Here is a 21,739-nt window from a genome sequence, read left to right as displayed (position 1 = left end):
CGCCTCCTCGCCCAGCCCTACTGTCCAGGCCGTCGTCGCGGCCCCCGACTCGTATGCTGCGATTCTGGCAGAGTTCCCAGAGCTGCTCATCCAACGTTTTGACGCACCTTCGGCTAAGCACGGTGTGGTCCATCACATCCGCACCGAAGGCCCTCCCGTTTTTGCTCGGGCCAGGAGACTACCGCCAGACAAACTGGTGGTGGCAAGGGCGGAGTTCAGGAAGATGGAGGAAATGGGAATTGTCCGTCAGTCTGACAGCCCGTGGGCCTCGCCGTTACACATGGTCTCCAAGGCATCTGGGGGGTGGAGGCCATGTGGCGATTATCGGCGTCTCAATGCTGTCACCACGGCTGATCGCTACCCCATACCACACCTACAGGACTTTTCATCTGGGCTGGAAGGAGCGGTGGTGTTTTCCAAAATCGATTTGGTGCGAGGATACCATCAGATTCCGGTGCGACCGGAGGACATACAAAAAACTGCAACTATTACTCCGTTCGGGTTGTTTGAATGGTTGCGTATGCCTTTCGGTTTAAAGAACGCGGCACAGGCTTTCCAGCGACTGATGGACCGCGTGGGCCGGGGTTTACCCTTTTTGTTTATTTATTTAGACGACATCCTGGTAGCCAGCCCCTCAGTGCAGGAACACCAGGCCCATTTGCGGACCGTGTTCCAGCGGCTCCAAGACCATGGGCTCATTATCCAACCCTCCAAATGTCAATTCGGCCTGCCTGCCCTCGATTTTCTAGGGCACAGAATTACTCCTGCCGACGCCGCCCCTTTGCCCGAGAAGGTGGAAGCTATCCGGGCTTTTCCCAGGCCCACCACAGTAAAAGGGCTGCAGGAGTTCGTAGGCATGGTTAATTTCTACCATAGATTCGTTCCGGCAACGGCGCGAGTCCTGCGCCCGCTTTTCCAATGCCTTGCAGGGAATCCGGTAGAGTTGTTGTGGTCCCCGACCGCAGAGTCGGCTTTTACGGCAGCTAAGGCAGCCTTGGCAGACGCCACCATGTTGGTCCATCCGAGCCCCTCCGCCCCCACGGCCCTGACGGTTGACACCTCTGACGTGGCGGTGGGTGGGGTTCTGGAGCAGCAGGTCGGTGGCCGTTGGCAGCCTTTAGCGTTTTTCAGCCGGCAACTAAATTCGGCCGAGCTGAAATATAGCGCATTTGACCGAGAGCTTCTAGCTCTCTATTTAGCTGTCCGTCATTTCAGGTATTTCCTCGAGGGCCGCCCATTCGTGGCATTTACGGACCACAAGCCATTAACATTTGCTTTTTTGAAATTGTCTGACCCATGGTCGGCCCGCCAGCAGCGGCACCTGACTGCTATCTCCGAATTTACCACAGATGTCCGTCATATCGCGGGTAAGCTTAATGCCGTTGCTGACGCCCTGTCTAGACCTGCTTTTCCCCCTATTTCGGCGGTGGACTGCGAAGTGGATCCCCAGGAGCTCGCGGAGGCACAGCTCCTAGCGGATACCGTTTCGGCTTACCAGTCCACCACTTCGGGATTGAAGTTGGCCCAGGTAGCTTGTGGGTCGGAGGGCACGAAAGTCTGGTGCGATGTTTCTCTTCCTCGTCCCAGGCCGGTAGTACCGCCCTCCCTTCAGCGCCGGGTTTTCGATGCCATTCATGGGCTGGCGCACCCGTCCATCCGCTCCACCTCTGCCTTGGTAGCAGCGAGGTTTGTCTGGCATGGCCTGCGGAAACAGGTAGCGGGGTGGGCACGTTCCTGCGTGCCCTGTCAGACCGCTAAAGTCCAGCGCCACGTCCAGCCCCCCGTACAGGATTTCGAGGTCCCGGCTTTTCGTTTTTTCCACATCCACGTGGATTTGGTCGGGCCTTTGCCTTCCTCCCGGGGCTACACCCACCTCCTCACGGTGGTGGATCGGTTCACCCGGTGGCCAGAGGCTTTCCCATTGTTTGATATCTCGTCAGCGTCTTGTGCTAGGACTTTGGCCCTTCATTGGGTAGCTCGTTTCGGGGTCCCGGCAGTTATTACAACTGACAGAGGGCCACAGTTCACTTCGTCCCTCTGGGCCGCGCTGGCGGAACTGTACGGGTCCAAGTTACAACCCACAACTGCATATCACCCCCAGGCAAATGGACTCGTAGAAAGGTTCCACCGCCAACTTAAGGCGTCCCTCAGTGCAAGGCTTGAAGGCCCGGACTGGGTAGACCAACTCCCTTGGGTTCTTTTGGGCATCCGGACTGCTCCTAAGCCAGATCTCGGTACGTCGTCCGCAGAGCTAGTATATGGCTCGACACTTCGAGTACCCGGAGATCTGTTTCCGGACCCTTCAGCCCTGCTCCCTACAGTCCCATCAGCGTTAGCATCTCTCCGGGAACGGGTGGGCTCCCTGGCTCCAGTGCCGACTTCACGTCATGGGTGTCCCATGGTACATGAACCGTCTTCCCTGAAGGACTGTGAGTTTGTTTTTCTGCGTAAAGATGCCCATCGCGCCCCGTTGCAGAGGGTCTATCAAGGGCCGTTCCGGGTTTTACGTAAGGGAACGGCTACTTTCACCTTAGACATGGGCGGCAAGAGTGAACTCGTCTCGGTGTCCCGGCTCAAACCTGCCCATTTGGACCCGGATCAACCAGTCCTGGTCGGTCAAACCCCTAGGAGAGGCCGACCTCCGTTAGTTCCGCCCAGTCCAGAAACCCCCGTTCCGACAGTTCCTCCAGGACCCCCCGTTTCGGCAGTTCCTCCAGGACCCCCCGTGCCGGTAGTTCCTCCAGAACCTCTCGTTCCGGCTGTTCCACCAAGTCCGGAACCTCCGGCTCCTGTGGTTCAGGCTGTCCCTCTCCGTACTCGTTATGGTCGCGAAATCCGGCTCCCAGCTAGGTTCCGCACCTCGGGTTCTGGGGGGGGTCATGTAGCGACCATAGAGAATGGTCCAGGTCGTCGAACCCTCGGATTGGCCAGCGAGGTCACGTGGGAACGCGACCATGGGGATTGGTCCAGGGAACGACATTGCTGATTGGCCAGCGATGTCATGTGCGCGTTTGGCGCCCGTTTTAGTCAGTTCGGCGAAGTCTTCAAGGAAGACAGTAAGTTTGTATTGGTTGTCCTGTACCTTGTTGTTTAACTCTGTATTCGTGTATTGCGGCTGCAATAAAGTTCGTCTACAACCAACAAGTTTCGGACTCGCCATAGTATCTCCTTTCTGCTGCATTTTTCTGATGGAGGTGCTCATTCTCCCATTGTGAAAAGAATGTCAGATACCAGGTGGTCAGCTGGTGCAGATGCAACAAAAGCACTTTTACACAGTTTTCCTGCAATAAAACAAGTCTTGGATGACGTTTCAAATAACAATGATCAGAAGGCAGAGTGTCGACAACAGGCTCGTGGATTACTTTCACCCATGATGAAGTTGGAAACAGGAATAATGGTCATACTGTGGGATCAAGTACTACAGCATTTTCAAATGACCAGTGCTTCTTTACAATCTTCTGGTCAAGACTTGAACACAGCTTGTGCACTCTATGAATCCTTGCATGGATATATTCAAGCTATGCGGTCCACTTCTTCAGACATTGAGCAAAAAACCAAGGATCTGACTGAGTGTGAAGATTATCAACAACAAACCCGAAGAGAACACAAACGAAATCCCGCGTATGATGATTTCAGTGGTTCCAGCACTCTTGATCCACTTGTTAAATCTCAAATGCCTTCTCAGAAGTTTAAAAGCATTTCATTTCTTGCCATTATTGATAGCTTGCTTTCTGCCCTGTCAAAATGCCAGAAAGCTAATCAAAAGGTGAATGGTGCATTTGGATTCCTTCATCAGTTACAGTCGTTTACACCTGAAGAGATTGTAAAGAGGTCGTCAAATCTTATCAAATCATATCCGGAAGATCTGGAAGAAAGTCTTGGTGAAGAATTTTGTGCAGTTTACTGAACTGTTGAAAGCTGATCTTGCTTCTCATATGGGCGCCAAACAAGACCTTGTAGAGTTACAGTTGTGCTGTTTGATAACTGACAATTCTTTGGAGTCTTGTTTGCCAAATGTAGAAAATGCCCTGCGCATCTATTTGTTACCAACTGCAGTGGAGAACGCTCATTTTCAAAACTGAAAAGGATTAAAAATGAATCAAGGAGCACCATGGGTCAAACCAGATTGAACAATCTCACTCTCATGAGCATTGAACACGAACTTCTGCGTGAAATAGACATCAACAAATTTGCTCATGCTAAATCTAGAAAATGTGACTTTTAAATTGTAGTTTGGTCACCTTTGACATTTGAAATTAAAAAAGTAAATAATTTATGTCTTAATATTTATGTGTATTTTTTAAATGTAAGGCCCCTTTATAACATATGCTAGCTTAATCCGGCCCTGCTGACACCCACAAGAATGAAGAATCTGTCAATTTCCGCCTTAAAAATATCCATTGAGCTGGCCTCCACAGCCTTTGAGAGAACTGTCCGTCTCATTTCCAGGACCGTTGGGCATTGCTGGGGTGTGGAATGTATCCTTAACAAGGATTGTGAAATAGTTATTTAATATTCAGAATTTAAGAATATTTGTTTTACTTTGTATTATGGTGGTCGGGTTTGTATTGCACATATCATTTTTGTAAATAATTGATTTAAATTATTTTTGATTCAAATAAACAGTGCGGCACTCCCTCAGTACTCTACTGAAGAGTGATCCATGTGCATATATATATGTGTTTATATTTCCTCGGGTCCTTGACCCATCTCTGGGGCTGGATTCTCCACACAAACCTAGGCTGGAACCGTAAACCTTCAAAGGTAACTGGCAGTTGAAATACTGGGCTTATTCACACAACAGGTTTACAATATCTCTCCCAATGTCAACACTTAAGCCAAGTGCTGCCTCTTTGCCCTTCGGTGACTTCACACTGAGAACATATTCCATGGTATTCTAAAAAGGAACTGCAGATGCTGGTTTACACCAAAGACAGACAAAAAATGCCGGAGCAACTCAGCGGGGTCAGGCAGCATCTCTGGAGAAAATGGACAGGTGACGTTTTGGGTTGGGACCCTTCTTCTGACTCCATGGTGCTGTACGACATTACGAGTGTCTTAACTGGGACAGAGTCAAGCAGGCCTGGCAGCTAATCTCTGATCATCTCTGAGATGGCAGTGTGAGTGATGTCGTGTAAATGGACTTCCAAACAGTGTCTTTCAGATTGGCTGTTCAGCAAAGTGAGAATCATAAAAATAATCACGAGCATGTCAGCCTGGATAAGAAATTAATTTGTAGACCCACAGCAGGTAGAGTGGTGCAGTGGTAGAGCTGCTGCCTTACAGCACCTGACACCCGGGCTCCATCCTGACTACGGGTGCTGTCTGTTGGGGAGTTTGTACGTTCTCCCCGTGACCGCGTGGAGTTTCTACAGGTGCTCCGGTTTCTTCCCACACTCCAAAAACGCACAGGTTTGTAAGTTACTTGGCTTCAGTAAAATTGCAAATTGTCCCTCTTGTATATGATAGACAATAGACAATAGGTGCAGGAGGAGGCCATTCGGCCCTTCGAGCCAGCACCGCCATTCAATGTGATCATGGCTGATCATTCTCAATCAGTACCCCGTTCCTGCCTTCTCCCCATACCCCCTGACTCCGCTATCCTTAAGAGCTCTATCCAGCTCTCTCTTGATGGTGCTAGTGTACGGGGTGAGCATTGGTCTGCCCGGACTCGGTGGGCTGAAGGGCCTGTTTCCATACTGTATCTCTAAAGTCTAAAGATGCGGAACCGTTCACTACTGCTTGTGGCTTGTGTATCGCACGATGCTGGGAAATTGCTACTTGGACCTGAATAGCTGGGTTGAACTTGGCCACAGCGGGTTCACCCTGCTCCCTCCCATCCACCTGGGCTCAGCTGCTGCTTCTATCCGCATCACTGGGCCTGTCCTTTCACAGCCTGGTTGTTCCCTATGACCGCGCCTTAGGTTATTAACCACAATATTTCCTACCATGGCCGATGTCAGCTTTGAGCCTTCATGTTGTAGGGCGGCACAGTGGCGCAGCAGTAGAATTGCTGCCTTACAGCGCCAGAGACCCGGGTTCAATCCTGACTATGGGTGCTGTCTGTACCGAGTTTATACGTTCTCACGGTGACCTCGTGGGTTTTCTCCAGGTGCTTCTGTTTCCTCCCACGCTCCAAAGACGTGTGGGTTTGTAGGTTCATTGGCTTCGGTAAAGATTGTAAATTATCTCTAGTTTGTAGGATAGTGCTAGTTTATGGGGTGATCACTGCCCAGCATGGACTCGGTGGACCGAAGGGCCTGTTTCCTCACTGTATCCCTGAAACTAAAATTAAAATTAAAACCATCTGACACACTAGGGACAATTTTTTTACCGAAGCCCATTAACCTGCAAACCTGCAAACCTGCATGTCTTTGGAATGTGGATGTACAGGGTGATCGCTGGTGGGCGTGGACCCACTGTTTCCACGCTGTATCTCTGAAACTAAAACTAAAGCGAAAACCAAAACTAAAACTATTGTACACACAAACAATTTACAATCTTTACCAAAGCCAATGAACCTGCAAACCTGCATGTCTTTGGAATGCTAGTGTCCAGGGTGATCGTTGGTCGGTGCGGACCCACTGGGCTGATTTCCACACTGTATCTCTAGACTATCTCCAAACTAAGTTGTTGCTGTGTTGATGAAGCATCTCAGCAGAAGCAGAAGCAGCAGCAGCACGTGATGGTGCGGTGTGAGAGCAGGGGCAAGGAACCGAGCACTGGCACCGGACGTGTATATATTTAGCTTCCTGGCTGAGCAACAGACTGCCCTTTGTCAAGGTGCCCATTGGCCACGATCGTTGTTGACTGGGAACATAATTTGAATTCTCCTGCGCCCGTCAGCTGCTCCTAAATCCCAGAGTGCATTCCCTAGCAACCGAGCTGCAAAGTAAGAACACAAAATAGCACGCTGGAATACCGGAGCAGATTTGCAAATCGCTTCGTTGCTGGATGGGCAGGATAGCTGTTCTTGGTCAGAGTCAGGACAGGCCAAACCCTTTGGGGTTAGGGTACGATTGCCGGGCAAAGGGGAGGCTGGATGAGAGTGTAAACTGTGGAGAAAGTATATCCACGTGCACCTCTCTCTCTCTACTCACTGCACATCACTGGGGGAAGCGGGAGCAGAGGCAGAGTTGTCAACAGCCCCGTGATTAAATAGCAATTGGCCGCACTGCATTAGAACTGAACACGCCATTGCCGGTGTCGGTGAGCCCAGCACACGCCCACAAGGGTGGCATTCCAGGCCAGTGCCAGGCTGAATGATTCTGGGCTTTGTTACTCCACGGACTCCCACAAGACATGAGGGCCAAAGATTTTTTAATCAGTGACGCACATTGTCTGTTTACCGTTACCATTTGGAGATGACAGTTGGATAATCAATATTCCTGGAACTAGAGAGTCTAGCCTGGCACCGACTCTACACAGAGCCTCCTCCTTGCGTTAGAAATACAGGCAATGCTACTCAGTGTGGGTGAGGCTACAGGTAGAGATAGATACAGGTAAAGGGACAGGCGCAGATGCACTGAGTGTAGACGTGGGGAGGTCATGTTGCAGATATATAACATGAGGCCGCATTTAGAGGAAGGAACTACAGATGTTGGTTTACACTGAAGATGGACCTCTCCCTTGACTCTCAGTCTGAGGAAGGGTCTCAACCCGAAACGTCACCTATTCCTTTTCTCCAGAGCTGATTTCTGGCCCACTGAGTTACTCCAGCATTTTGTGGAGCATCTTTAGAGTATGATGTTCAGTTCTGGGCACCATTTTACAGGAAAGATGTAGTCAAATTGGAAAGGGTGCAGAGAAGATTAACAAGGTTGTGGCAAGGACTCAAGGGCTCGAGCTATAGGGAGAGGTTGAAAAGGTTGGGTCCCTCTTCCATGGAGTGCAGGAGGATGAGGGGTGATCTTATAGAGGTGTATAAGATCATGAGAGGAATAGATCAGGTAGACTCAGAGTTAGAGTCTCTTGCCCAGAGTAGGCAAATCAAGAACCAGAGGACATAGATTTAAGGTGAGGGGGGATAGATTTAATAGGAACCTGAGAGGTAACTTTTTCACGCAAAGGGTGGTGGGTGTATGGAACGAGCTGCCGGAGGAGGTAGTTGAGGCAGATAATATTGCAACGTTTATGAAACATTTGAAAAGGTACCTAGATAGGACAGTTTTAGAGAGATACTAGACCAAGTGGACCCGTTGGGCCCAAACCTCACCTGCATTGGTGCAGCACCCTCTCCTCCCCCTCTCTCCATCCCCACTCCCCCCCCTCCCCCTCCCCATCCCCTCTCCCCCTCCCATTTCCCTCTACCCCCTCCCCCCTCCCTCTTCCCTGCTCCCCCTCCCTCTTTCCCCCTCTCTCCCCTTCCCTCCTCCCTGTAATGTATTCATGCATATTCATGTGCCATGTTAATGAGTGGGTGTTCCTGGAGCCGAGAATGCTGGGTAAATAAAGGCCGGTGTGATTCAGGCAACTAACGTGTGAGTGTACTTTATCTTTATGCCGTGCTGAACATAACAAAATTGGCGACGAGGACGGGATTGTGGAGGAGACTGAGTTTGTTTTGCATAGCTTTTGTACTGCTAAGTTTTAGGTGCTTTGCTACACCAGAACAGGCAGGAAATCTGAGCTTGTGCAAGAAAAAAAAACTCTACTCGTTCCTTTGTTTAAAAAAAGAGAGGGACAAAATGGCGGCGTCCACGGGCTACATCGACAACCTGGGCATCTTTGACAAAAGTAGAGAGCCGTTCAGCTCCTATATGGAGAGAGCAAACATGTTCTTCATGGCAAACAACATCACGGAGACCAGTGGTGAAGGAGAGGTAGTGGGTGCAACAAACAAGTCCGTTCGTGAACGCATGAAAGCGATTCTGCTCACGGAGATCGTACCTGAAGTGTACGGCACACTCGTGAATATCCTTGCACCCATAAAGGCAAAAGGTGTGCCTTTCAGTGACATTATAAAGACGTTGGAGGAGCACTTCAACCCAGAGCCTCTGGAAATTCCAGAAAGCTACAAATTCGGCACGAGAAACCAGAAGCAAAACGAGACAATCAGTGAGTACATTGTTGCCTTGAAAAACTTAACGTTGCACTGTAACTTTGGAACCTTTCTCGAACGCACACTACGCGACAGATTTGTTTGTGGTCTAGTGGACGAACGAATTCAGTCCAGACTCATGAGCACTCCTGATCTTACATTTCAGATAGCATGCAAGATTGCTACTACAATGGAGATGGCATCAAAGAATGCTCGCGAGTTTTGTTCACCACATACTGCAGTGGCCGTGTATACTCACAAAGCAGCGCCTATGGCCAAACCAAAAGGGGCCAAACTGAAACCGAAGTATGGCGGGGAGCCGAGTGCAGCCAGTTGTTATCGTTGCAACGGTAATCACCCATCCCAATCCTGTCAGTTCAAAACAGCTAAGTGCTATAACTGCCAGAAGAAAGGCCATATCGCCTCAGCATGTCGGGCCAAGCTTACAGTGGGAAACACACGACAACACCAGAAAGGAGTTCACAACTTAGAGATGAACCCGGATGACAATGAACTTGGGTTGTACATCATTCATGCAACTGATGTCAATAAGCCTACAACCAGCCAAGACAAGGACTTTCGAATTAAACTATTGGTTAATGAACAGTTAATTGATATGTGCATTGACACGGCAGCAGACTGTTCGGTCATGAGCAAAGATCTGTATGAAACAAAGTTCTAACAGACACCATTGTCCGAGAGTAAGGTCAAGCTGAGAACCTACTCCGGCGAAGCCTTGGAGACGTGCGGACAAATGCATTGCAAAGTTCAGTGTAATGGACAGTCAGTAACACTGCCCATCATAGTGGCCAGCTACAGAAATAAACCAACCCTCCTTGGAAAGGATTGGCTGCGTAAAATAAAATTAGACTGGAAGAACATTTTCAGCATTGATGTGTCCAAATCACGTCTTGAAAATGTCGTAAGCAAACACGCTGAAATATTTGCTGACAGTTACACGGGAATAACAGGATACTCTGCACACATTCGACTGCAGCAAGATGTGACACCTGTGTATTGTTGACCAAGACCGGTACCATATGCGCTAAAGCAACAAGTGGAGGAAGAACTCAACAGGTTGGAGCGGAATGGAGTACTCGTGAAGACAGACCAGAGCAACTGGGCAACGCCAGTTGTGGCCGTGCTCAAGGCTGACAAAACTGTTCGACTATGCGGTGACTACAAAGTCACAATCAACCAAGCTGTTGACGACGAACAGTATCCTTTGCCAACCTCGCAGGATCTGTATGCAGAACTTAGCGGAGCAAGAGTCTTCACTAAGCTGGATTTGTCTCATGCTTATGCCCAACTCAATGATGACAAAGAAAGTCAGCAGTGCTTGACCATCAACACACATAAGGGCTTGTATTCATACACAAAGCTGCCCTATGGTGTGAAATCTTCCCCGAAAATCTTTCAGTCCGTCATGGACAAAATGTTGCAAGGCATTCCGCACTGTGTGTGCAACCAGGATGATCTACTGATATTCACAGTGGGCATGGAAGAACATCTGGAGATACTCGAGCAAGTTCTCACACGACTGAACTGCCACAAAGTCAAACTACGAAAGAGCAAATGTGCATTTGTACAATCAGAGGTGATCTACCTTGGACTCAAAGTAGATTCCAACGGACTGCGCCCTGTGAAGGCGAAAGTTGAAGCAATTGTGAATGCTCCAACGCCCAACAATGTGTTAGAGCTACGATCATACCTTGGGATGGTGCAGTTCTATGCATGATTCCTTCCAGATTTAGCAACCGTACTAAAGCCACTACATCATCTGTTACAAAAGGATGAGAATTGGATGTGGGGAAAGGAACAACAACATGCATACGACATCTGCAATAAAAACCTGACAAGTGACAAACTCCTTGTTCACTATGACACGACGCGCGAGATGAAACTTGCTTGTGATGCTTCAAGTTATGGTGTAGGTGCAGTGATTTGCCACGTAATGGATGACGGACAGGAAAAGCCTATTGCTTTTGCCTCCCGCACCCTATCACCAAGTGAGCGCAACTATGCACAGATAGAAAAGGAAGCACTCAGCATTGTGTTCGGAATCAAGAAATTCCACCAGTTTCTTCTTGGCAGACCATTCACCCTTGTGACTGATCACAAACCACTACTCACGATACTGGGTCCCAAGTCAGCTATACCTTCCATGGCGGCATCAAGGATGCAGCGCTGGGCAATTCTGTTGTCCCAGTATGACTACAAGGTGGAGTTCAGAAGCTCCAAGTGCAATGCAGTGGCAGATGCGTTGTCCCGATTGCCCCATGAGAACTCTGATGTGGGAAGCGAGAACTCAATCTACACACTGCAAGTCGTAGATGAAGACTTTCCAGTGACTGCAACAGAAATTGCAGCTGAAACAGAGAAGGACACTGTGCTGAAGAGTGTCTATGAACAGACATTGAATGGTTGGACTGAAGTCGAGAGTGGATCAAACGCGGAACTGAAGCCTTTCTATAATCGACGCCATGAATTATCATGCGAGCAGGGATGCATAAAGTGGGGTTACAGAGTGGTTGTACCAGAGTCTTTAAGAAACAAGATTATGTACGAACTTCATGCCGAACATCCTGGCATAGTAAGCATGAAGCCAATTGCTAGAAGTTTTGTGTATTGGCCTGGTATAGACAGTGACATTGAGTCACTGGTGAGCAAATGTAGCGTGTGTCAAGATTGCAGGAGTAAACCACCAAAAACACCACTGCAACCCTGGTCATGGCCAAGTAGGCCATGAAAAGCCTTTTGTGAAAAGGGTAATGATAATTTTCTGGTACTAGTAGATAGTCATTCCAAATGGATTGAGGCTAAGCATATGGGATCAAGCACTACTGCTGAGCGTACCATAGACGAGTTGAGATCGATTTTTGCATGTCATGGTTTACCAGAAGAACTTGTTTCTGATAACGGACCTCAGTTTCGTTCAGAACAGTTCAAAGAGTTCATGCAGCGTAACGGGGTAAAACACACACTTGTTCCTCCATACCATCCAGCCTCCAATGGGGCGGCGGAAAGGTCTGTTAGAGTAGTCAAAGAGGCTCTCAAGAAACAGGTTTTGCAGGGTAGTTCAAAGCTCAGCATGAAACATCGTTTGGCTAGTTTCTTGCTGAAGTACAGAACCACACCACACACAACTACGGGTTATTCACCTGCAGAACTGTTGATGAAGAGAAGGCTAAGAATACGCCTAAGTCCAGTTCAATCCAATTTGGCCTCAAGAGTTGAGCAAAAACAGTTAAGTCAAAAACACCACTTTGACTTCCACAAAAAGGAGAGGAACTTCAAGCCAGATGAGCAAGTTCGTGTGCTCAGTCCTCCCAACAAGTCCAGTCGAGACAAATGGGATGTTGGGAAAATAGTGGAAGTGTGTGGAACAAAAAGATACTTAGTGGATGTTGGAGACAAGATCAAAAGTGTTCATGTGGATCAAATGATTCCAGCCAAAGATGAACCAAAAACAGCATGAATTCCTAATCCCTGAGTATTCATCTGAAAGTGAATTAGAAAAGACTATTGTGGTTGATACACAAAATTCAGTGAGTACAGATAAAGAAACAGACTTCTCTAGTCAAGGTCAGCGTACTAACATAGAGCCAAACAAGCCAACAGTTGAGTCTACACGTACATCTGTTACGCCTGTTGCACCTGTTACTGTTAAACGATCAGGCAGGAACCGCAAACCAGTAATTAGGTTAAATTTGTAAATATGGTTAAAAGTATTGATTTAAATCAAGTATCACAACACCAAAATTGTAACTGAGTACTTGGATTTAATACTTAAAAAAAGGGAGAGCAGTGTAATATATTCATGCATATTCATGTGCCATGTTAATGAGTGGGTGTTCCTGGAGCCGAGAATGCTGGGTAAATAAAGGCCGGTGTGATTCAGGCAACTAACGTGTGAGTGTACTTTATCTTTATGCCGTGCTGAACATAACACTCCCTTCCCCCTCCTCCCCTCCCCCTCCCCTCCCCTCCCCCTCCCCCACTCCATCCCACTCAATCCCCCTTATCCCCCCTCTCCCCCCCTCCCTCCCTCCCCCACTCCCTCCCTCCCCCACTCCCTCCGTCCCTCTCTCGCTCCCCCCTCCCTCCCTCCCTAGGAGATGGATTTAAACTTTCAATTGTGAATAACTTGAAAAATATAACTGCGATTTCAATGAAACGTCTTCCATTAGCACCAAAGGGACGACGGTGAGTAAGGTGGGCCTAAAATTGTCGCACTATGGTGTACCGTTTTGGCTGTAGTTCAGGAACAAACAAACACGAGTTTTAGTATATAGATGGGCCAAACGCAGGCAGGCGGGACTAGTGTAGATGGGACATGTTGGTTGGTGTGGGCAAGTTGGGCCGAAGGGCCTGTTTCCACACTTATGACTTTCCGACTATGACGATGTTACAATGTGGTGGGAGCTATAGGTAGAGATGTTACAGTGTTGATGGAGCAAAGAGATCTTTACCTGTAGAGGTAAAGAGACAAACTGCACTATAACAGCTCTGTTTGTCTCTTTACCTCTACCTTTAGTTCTCTCTGCACTATAACAGCTCTGAGAGAACTAAAGGTAGAGATACGTAGAGAACATGATCAGTCTGAAGAAGGGTCTCAACCCGAAACGTCCCCCACGACTTCTCTCCAGAGATACTGCCTGTCCCGCTGAGTTACTCCAGCTTTTTGTGACTATCTATGATTAGTACAGTGTGGATGAGACTGTACGTAGATTAACAGGTGGATCACCTCAGTGCAGATGAGGCTACAGGTAGAGAGACAGGTTGAGAACATTACCCAGTGTGGCTGCACCGGTAGGGACAAGTCAGCTTCTAGTGTGTGGAGCTGTTCTAATGGGGAGGAGTGGTGACCACTCCTCCGTGTGTTTGGAGCAGCTTTCAACAAGACACGCCAGGCACTCTACTCGAAGGGCACAGCCTCTGATATGGCCTTTATGCCTCCTAAGTCCTCGACAGCCAACGTTTAAACCAATGGTGATCCCCAGGAATAAATCTGCAGGAATTCCCATCTGCTCCTACTTCCCCCTGCATCATGACCGCACAGATGAGCACCAGGCTATTATCTCGCAGACCATCTCTGGTTTTATCACTTCCGATTGTCTGCCCTCCACAGCCTCCAACCTTATCGTTCCCCAGCCCCGCACGGCACAGTTTTACCTTCTCCCCAAAATCCATAAACAGATCTGCCCTGGCGGACCCAAAAAACCAAAAGGTCTGAAGAAGGGTTTCGACCTGAAACATCACCTGTTCCTTTTCTTCTGAGATGCTGCCTGACTGTTGAGTTGCTGCAGCACTTTGTGTCTGTACTCAGGAATAAACACTGGGATGGCTGCTTTACACATGTTCCCGCATGTTCCCACATGTTCCACACGTTCCCGCATTTACACATGTTCCCGCATGTTCCCACACATGTTCCCACATGTTTAGAAAAGATCCAGGGTCCCTTTTATCTTAGTTGCCACAGACAGCTGTGGAGGCCAAGTCAGTGGGTATTTTTAAGGCATAGATTGACAGATTTTTGATCAGTAAGTGTGTCAGGGGTTAAGGGGAGAAGGCAGGAGAATGGGGTTGAGAGGGAAAGATAGATTAGCCATGATTAAATGGTGCAGTAGACTTGATGGGGCGAATGGCCTAATTCTGCTCCTCTAACTTAAGAACTTAAGAAACATACATTTATTCAATTATTTACAATAATATTTGCACAACTAACAATAAAAAAACCCTGATCCAGGGTTTTAAATATGGTACTGAGGGAGGGCCGCACTGAGGGAGGGGCGGTACTGAGGGAGTGCTGCACTGTGGGAGGGGTGGTACTGAGGGAGTGCCCCCCAATGTGGGAGGGGTGGTACTGAGGGAGTGCCCCCCAATGTGGGAGGGGTGGTACTGAGGGAGGGCCGCACTGAGGGAGGGGCAGTACTGAGGGAGTGCTGCACTGTGGGAGGGGTGGTACTGAGGGAGGGGCAGTACTGAGGGAGTACTGCAGTGTGGGAGATTCTTTCCTCAGAGTGCCCTCGGGACGGGGTGGAGTTGGGGATGTAATGAGGAGATTACCGGTGGTTTCTCCAATATTTAAAACCCTGATCCAGGACACAGTCAGCCCTCCGCTGTGCCCAGCAGTCTCGAAACCCCTCCATGGTGCCTTTGGACACCACGTGTTCTTTCCCAGTGGACACCTGGGTGCGGACCTAACCTCAGAAATGGGGCAGGCAGCCGGCTCGGGCTGAGCCCTTGTCTGCCTGGCGCCGTGATCCATGAATGAGCAGCTTGGCCAGGCCCATGAGCAAACCAACCAGGACATCTTCTGTTCCACCCACTCCCCTACGCACTGGGTACCCAAAGATGCGGATGGGTGAAGTGAGTGCTGATGGAAGTGTCCTTGGCTGGGCAGACTTTGATGACTTGGTCTCGGTAGCAGTGTTGACTTGCCCAGAGCGGGCCATGTAACTTGGATGCCTACGTGCAGGGAGCTAGTTGAGTGCGTTGGCAACTGGATGTACGGTCCCCGATGTGAGCAGCCACCCAGCGTAATGCTGGGCTGTTGTTGTGGACACTGCGTGTGTCGCCCGTGCCTGTAGCAGGAAGGCAGACCCGGGTCATCGTGAGAACATGGTGCTGGCAGATTCCTGGCTGCAGCCTGCAGTGTGTGTGTAGAGAGGAGACAGCTATGGCACCCAACACTCCGCTCCACAACAGACCCACCAGTGATGCAGGAAGATAGAAGCATGCCTGATCAGTAACTGTCCACACACCCGGTCCCCAGAAGAGGGCAGCCACTGCCAAGGTCACGGCTCATGGCCAAGCTGGCCATCCGCGACTCACGGCGCCAGGCGGAGGAGGGCTCTGCCCGAGCCAGCTGCCTACCCCTTTTCAGGGGTTACGTCCACGCCCGGGTGGTGTTGGAGAGAGACTACGTGCTGTCCACGGGCACCCTGGGGGATTTCCGGGACCACTGGGCACCGCGGGGGATTGGATGCATCCTGGATAGGGATAGTAATATAATTGTATAATAGTTTCAATTGGTATATTTGTTTGTATAGTATTCTGGTGGTGGGTTCTGTTTTGGTTTTATTGTATTGTAAATATTGTTTTTAACATTTGAATAAATATTTTTGATTTTAAAAAAAAGGTCGCGGCTCATTATAACATCTGCCTGAGTACAGCATGCTGGTGCATGACAAACCCGCCCAGTAGTCTCACGCCAGGCACAGCTCACAGGGAATGTCTGAGCAGAGTCACGTGCAGCTCAGGGATTTTACTCAAAACCACCGGTAATCTCCTCATTACATCCCGAACTCCACCCCGTCCCGAGGGAACTCCGAGGAAAGAATCTCCCACACTGCAGTACTCCCTCAGTACTGCCCCTCCCTCAGTACCACCCCTCCCACAGTGCAGCACTCCCTCAGTACTGCCCCTCCCTCAGTGCGGCCCTCCCTCAGTACCACCCCTCCCACATTGGGGGGCACTCCCTCAGTACCACTCCTCCCACAGTGCAGCACTCCCTCAGTACCACCCCTCCCACAGTGGGGGGCACTCCCTCAGTACTGCCCCTCCCACATTGGGGGCACTCCCTCAGTACCACCCCTCCCACAGTGGGGGGCACTCCCTCAGTACTGCCCCTCCCACAGTGCAGCACTCCTTCAGTACCACCCCTCCCACAGTGCGGCCCTCCCTCAGTACTGCCCCTCCCACAGTGGGGGGCCCTCCCTCAGTACTGCCCCTCCCACAGTGCGGTACTCCCTCAGTACTGCCCCTCCCACAGTGCGGCCCTCCCTCAGTACCGCCCCTCCCACAGTGCAGCCCTCCCTCAGTACCACCCCTCCCGCAGTGCAGGGTGCTCCCTCAGTACTGCCCCTCCCACAGTGCGGCCCTCCCTCAGTACCGCCCCTCCCACAGTGCGGCCCTCCCTCAGTACCACCCCTCCCGCAGTGCAGGGTGCTCCCTCAGTACCGCCCCTCCCACATTGCAGGCTGCTCCCTCAGTGCCACCCCTCCCACACTGCGGTACTCCATATCCCTCTAAACATTTTCTATACACGTACCTGTCCAAATATCTTCTACACGGTTGTAAATATATCTGCTTCTACCACTTCCTCTGGCAGCTTGTTCCACAGACCCACCACCTTTTGCCAATCTTGCCACTCTCACCTTGACTGTACCCTCTGATTTTAAACTCCCCTACCATGGGAAAAATCTATGACCATTCAACTTATCGATGCCCCTCATGATTTTATCAACCTCCATAAGGTCACTCCTCAGCCTCCTTTGCTCCAGGAAAAACAGTCCCGGCCTTCCAGTATCTCCTCATAACTCAAGCCCTCTTGCCCTGGAAACATCGTCGCAAATCTTTCTCCATCTCTCCAGCTTAAAGATATGGTGGAGCAGCATTAGAGCTGCTGCCCTACAGATCCAGAGGCTCGGGTTCGATCCTGACCATGGATGTTGTGTGTGGTGTGGAATTTGTACGTTCTCCCTGTGGGTTTTCTCCAGGTGCTCCGGTTTCTCCCACATTCCATGGTAACTGCAGGTTTGTAGGTTAATTGGCTTCGTTAAAAACCAACACTGGTTGACTTTGGCTGGGATAACTCTGACGTTTGATAGATAACTCTATCTTAAAGGGATGATGAGTATTTGAAATCAATCTTGTTCAAACCATTCCAGGGTGAAGCCAGACAGACTGATAGTGCCAGGAAACTCGTTAGTGGGGGGGATATACATGAACTTTTGTGACAGCAAACGGGACTCCATTTTTTGGCCTATTGGGATCTCATCTGGAGCATTTACTGAAATATTGCTATGGGTGGGGACAGGACTGTTTTAGTTTTAGTTTAGAGATACAGCGCGGAAACAGGCCCTTTCGGCCCACCGCATCCGCGCCGACCAGCGATCCCCACACATTAACACTATCCTACACCTACACCTACTAGGGACAATTTTTTAAAAACATTTACCAAGTCCATTAACCTACAAACCTGTACGTCTGTGGAGTGTGGGAGGAAACCGAAGATCTCGGAGAAAACCCACGCATGTCACAGGGAGAATGTACAAACTCCGTACAGACGGCACCCGTAGTCGGGATCGAACCCGGGTCTCCAGCACTGCATTTGCTGTGAGGCAGCAACTCTACCGCTGTGCCACCATTACAGCATGCTAGCCTTGTCACAAACAGCTGGCTTTGCAGTTATCCTGTGACTCTAGCTCGGTTGGGAACCTCGCCCGGCATGCTTAATGACTTTGTGAACACCGTACATAGATTTACAGGCACAGTTCCAGCTAATCTGACGAGCACCACGGAATTGGCCACACAAGGAAGTCACCATTTGCCCCCATCACTCACCCCCCCCCCCTCACTCTATCCCCCTCCACCCAAACCCCTTCCAGCCACACCCCCTCCACCCAAACCCCTTCCACCCACACCCCCTCCACCCACACCCCGTCCACCCACACCCCGTCCACCCACACCCCTTCCACCCACACCCTCTACACCCACACCCCCTCCACCCACACCCCGTCCACCCACACCCCTTCCACCCACACCCTCTACACCCACACACCCTCCACCCACACCCCCTCCACCCACACCCCCTCCACCCACACCCTCTACACCCACACCCCGGGGGAAAAAACATTGCTATAGTGATTATGAAACTCTTCCCCTTTCCCCCAATGACACAATAGTTTCTACGAGATGTCTTTCTCTAACACTAGATTACATGGAAACACAAGAACATGCTGTGCAAGGGATTCCTGGACTGGAGGAGCATTTCTAGAAGGGAAGAGGGTTTCTGATCCCTGGAAATACAAGGAAATCAGATCCAACTCCTGGCTGTAAACCTCAAGAGCCACTAGTCAGCCAGAGAGTGGGATTAGAGTGTGTCTCAGAGATGGGAGAGGGAGGGGTGGTGGAGTGGGGAAAATGAGAGAAAAAAAGAGAGTGAGAGAGAGGGGGGGGAGAGGGAGGGGGGAGAGGGAGGGGGGAGAGGGAGGGGGGAGAGGGAGGGGGAGAGGGAGGGGGGAGAGGGAGGGGGGAGAGGGAGGGTGGGGAGAGGTTGGGGGGGAGAGGGAGTGGGGAGAGGGAGGGGGAGGGAGGGGAGGGAGGGGGAGAGGGAGGGGGGAGAGGGAGGGGGGAGAGGGAGGGGGGAGAGGGAGGGGGAGAGGGGAGAGGGAGGGGGGGAGAGGGAGGGGGGGGAGAGGGAGGGGGGGGAGAGGGAGGGGGGGGGAGGGGATGGAGAGGGGGGGGGAGGGGGGGAGAGAGGAGAGAGGAGAGAGGAGAGAGGGGAGAGGGGAGAGGGGAGAGGGGAGAGGGGAGAGGGGAGAGGGGAGAGGGGAGAGGGGAGAGGGGAGAGAGGAGAGAGGAGAGGGGAGAGGGGAGAGGGGAGAGGGGAGAGGGGAGAGGGGAGAGGGGAGAGGGGAGAGGGGAGAGGGGAGAGGGGAGAGGGAGGAAAGTGAAAATGAGCGACTGGAGAGAGAAACGGAGGAAGGAATGGTAGTGGAAATAAGCAAAGAAAGAGAGAGCGGGAAGGGAGGGAGGGAGAGAGAGAAAGAGAGAAAGAGTGGGATGGAGAGAGAAATGGAGGCAGAGATGGAGAGACTGAAAGAGAGAGGGGGAGGGAAGGGGCAGAGGGGATACATATGATCACCACGTGACCAGTGTTACACACTCAGGCACATATGATCAACATGTGACCAGTGTTACACACTCAGGCACATATGATCAACATGTGACCAGTGTTCCATTCAGACACATCTGATCAGCACGAACAGTGTTACACCCAGACACATGTGGTCACCATGTAGCCAGTACTACACATAGACACGTATGGTCACTGTGTGATCTATGTTACTCTCAGACACGTATAGTCACCATGTGGTCTGTGTTACACCCGGACGCGTGTGATCACTGGGTGACCCGTGTTACACCCAGACAGGGGCGATCATGTAACCTCTGCCTGGCCAGTTTCTGAACATCCTTTCCTGCTGATGTAATGCCCTTTCATCACCTGGCGTTGCCCTCTCGTGCCACCCAGTGACAAACCAGCTGGCACGTAACGTGGCAGTGCCAGTCGCCGCTGTGGCTCCACCTCACCCTGAGCGTGGCTGTGGTCAGCGTGCGGCCAGGCCCTGTCGTCTGTGGGCAGTGCCCCTGCAGCAAAGTAATATTGGCACCAGTTCTGCTGCTGCCAAAAACGTCGCTTATCGATAAGCTTCCAGGTGAAGGTGAGAGGGGAAAGGGTTAAAAGGAAGCTGAGGGGACATTGTTTCCACACAGAGGGCGGTGGGTATATGGAATGAGCTGTCAGAGGAGGCAGTTCAGGCAAGTACTGCAACACCATTTAAAGGACATGTAGACAGGTAGATGGATCGGAAAGGTTTAGAGGGATATGGGTAAACGCAGCCACACGGGACTAGTATAGATGGGGCATCTTGGTCAGCATGAGCAAGCTGGGCCGAAGGGCCTGTTTCCGTGCTGTATGACTCTATGACTCCAGAGCTGCTGTCTGACCCGCTGAATTGCTCCTGCACTCTGTCTGCTGTTTCTTTGTAAGCCAGCATCTGCAGTTGCTCGAGTCTCCATTTTGTTGCTGTGGGAGCAGTGGGGTTTAGAAAGCGCTGAGTCGACGGGGCGAGCTGTTCAGAGATCAGGCCCCTGCGCTGACTCAGCCCTTCCTCTGCCCTCCCAGAGCACAGGCACCTGAAACCGGCCTTTATCACATCTCCCGGCCAGCCAGCACAACCCTTTTACAATGGTGCATAGGTAATCCAACATGCTGATAATTTACTGAGACTCTGACCTGATTCACTTATTACTCAAATGATGACAATCATTCAGCAATACCTGCTTGTTGTGCCACAGCTTTCTGTTGCATGTAATTGTGAGAGGGGAGAGGGCAAAGTTTTAAAGGGTTCCAGAGGGGCAACTCTTTCAGGGAGTGCATGGAACATATTGCCAGAGGAAGGTGAGGAGGCGAGTACAATTACAACAATCAAAAGACATTTGGATGTGTACATGGTTTAGTTTAGGTTAGTTTAGTTTAGTTTAGGTTAGTTTAATTTAGTTTAGTTTAGTTTAGTTTAGTTTAGTTTAGGTTAGGTTAGGTTAGGTTAGGCTAGGCTAGGCTAGGTTAGGTTAGGTTAGGTTAGGTTAGGTTAGGTTATTTTAGTTTAGTTTAGTTATGCTTCAGTCTTTGGTGATCCCATGCACTTAACATACGATTAAAATATATTTGGACATGTACATAGTTTAGCTTCATTTAGTTGAGTTTAGTTGAGTTTATTGTCACATATACTGGAAATCTTTTTTGTTGCGTGCTACCCAGTCAGCGGAAAGACCATACATGATAAATGGGATAATGTTTAGTGCAAGAAATGTGGACTAAAATAAGTGTACAGAATTATGAGAGGAATAGCTGGGGTAGACAGTCAGAATCTTTTTTCCCAGGGGGGACATGTCAAAGACTAGAGGGCATAGCTTTGAGGCAAGACAAGCAAAGTTTAACAGAGATGTAAAACCCTTTAAAAGTTTCCACTCTCACCTTAAAGTTCTTTACACAGAACGTGGTGGGTGTCTATAACGTGCTGCCAGGGTTGGTGGTGGAGGCAGATGCTGCATTTAAGAGGCTTTTAGAGAGCTACATAGATATGCAGAGTGTTTAGTTTAGTTTAGAGATACAGTATGGAAACAGGC

Source organism: Rhinoraja longicauda, chromosome 11 (genome assembly GCF_053455715.1).
Source record: "Rhinoraja longicauda isolate Sanriku21f chromosome 11, sRhiLon1.1, whole genome shotgun sequence".
Classification (NCBI taxonomy): domain Eukaryota; kingdom Metazoa; phylum Chordata; class Chondrichthyes; order Rajiformes; family Arhynchobatidae; genus Rhinoraja; species Rhinoraja longicauda.
Note: the sequence above shows the minus strand (reverse complement) of the source record.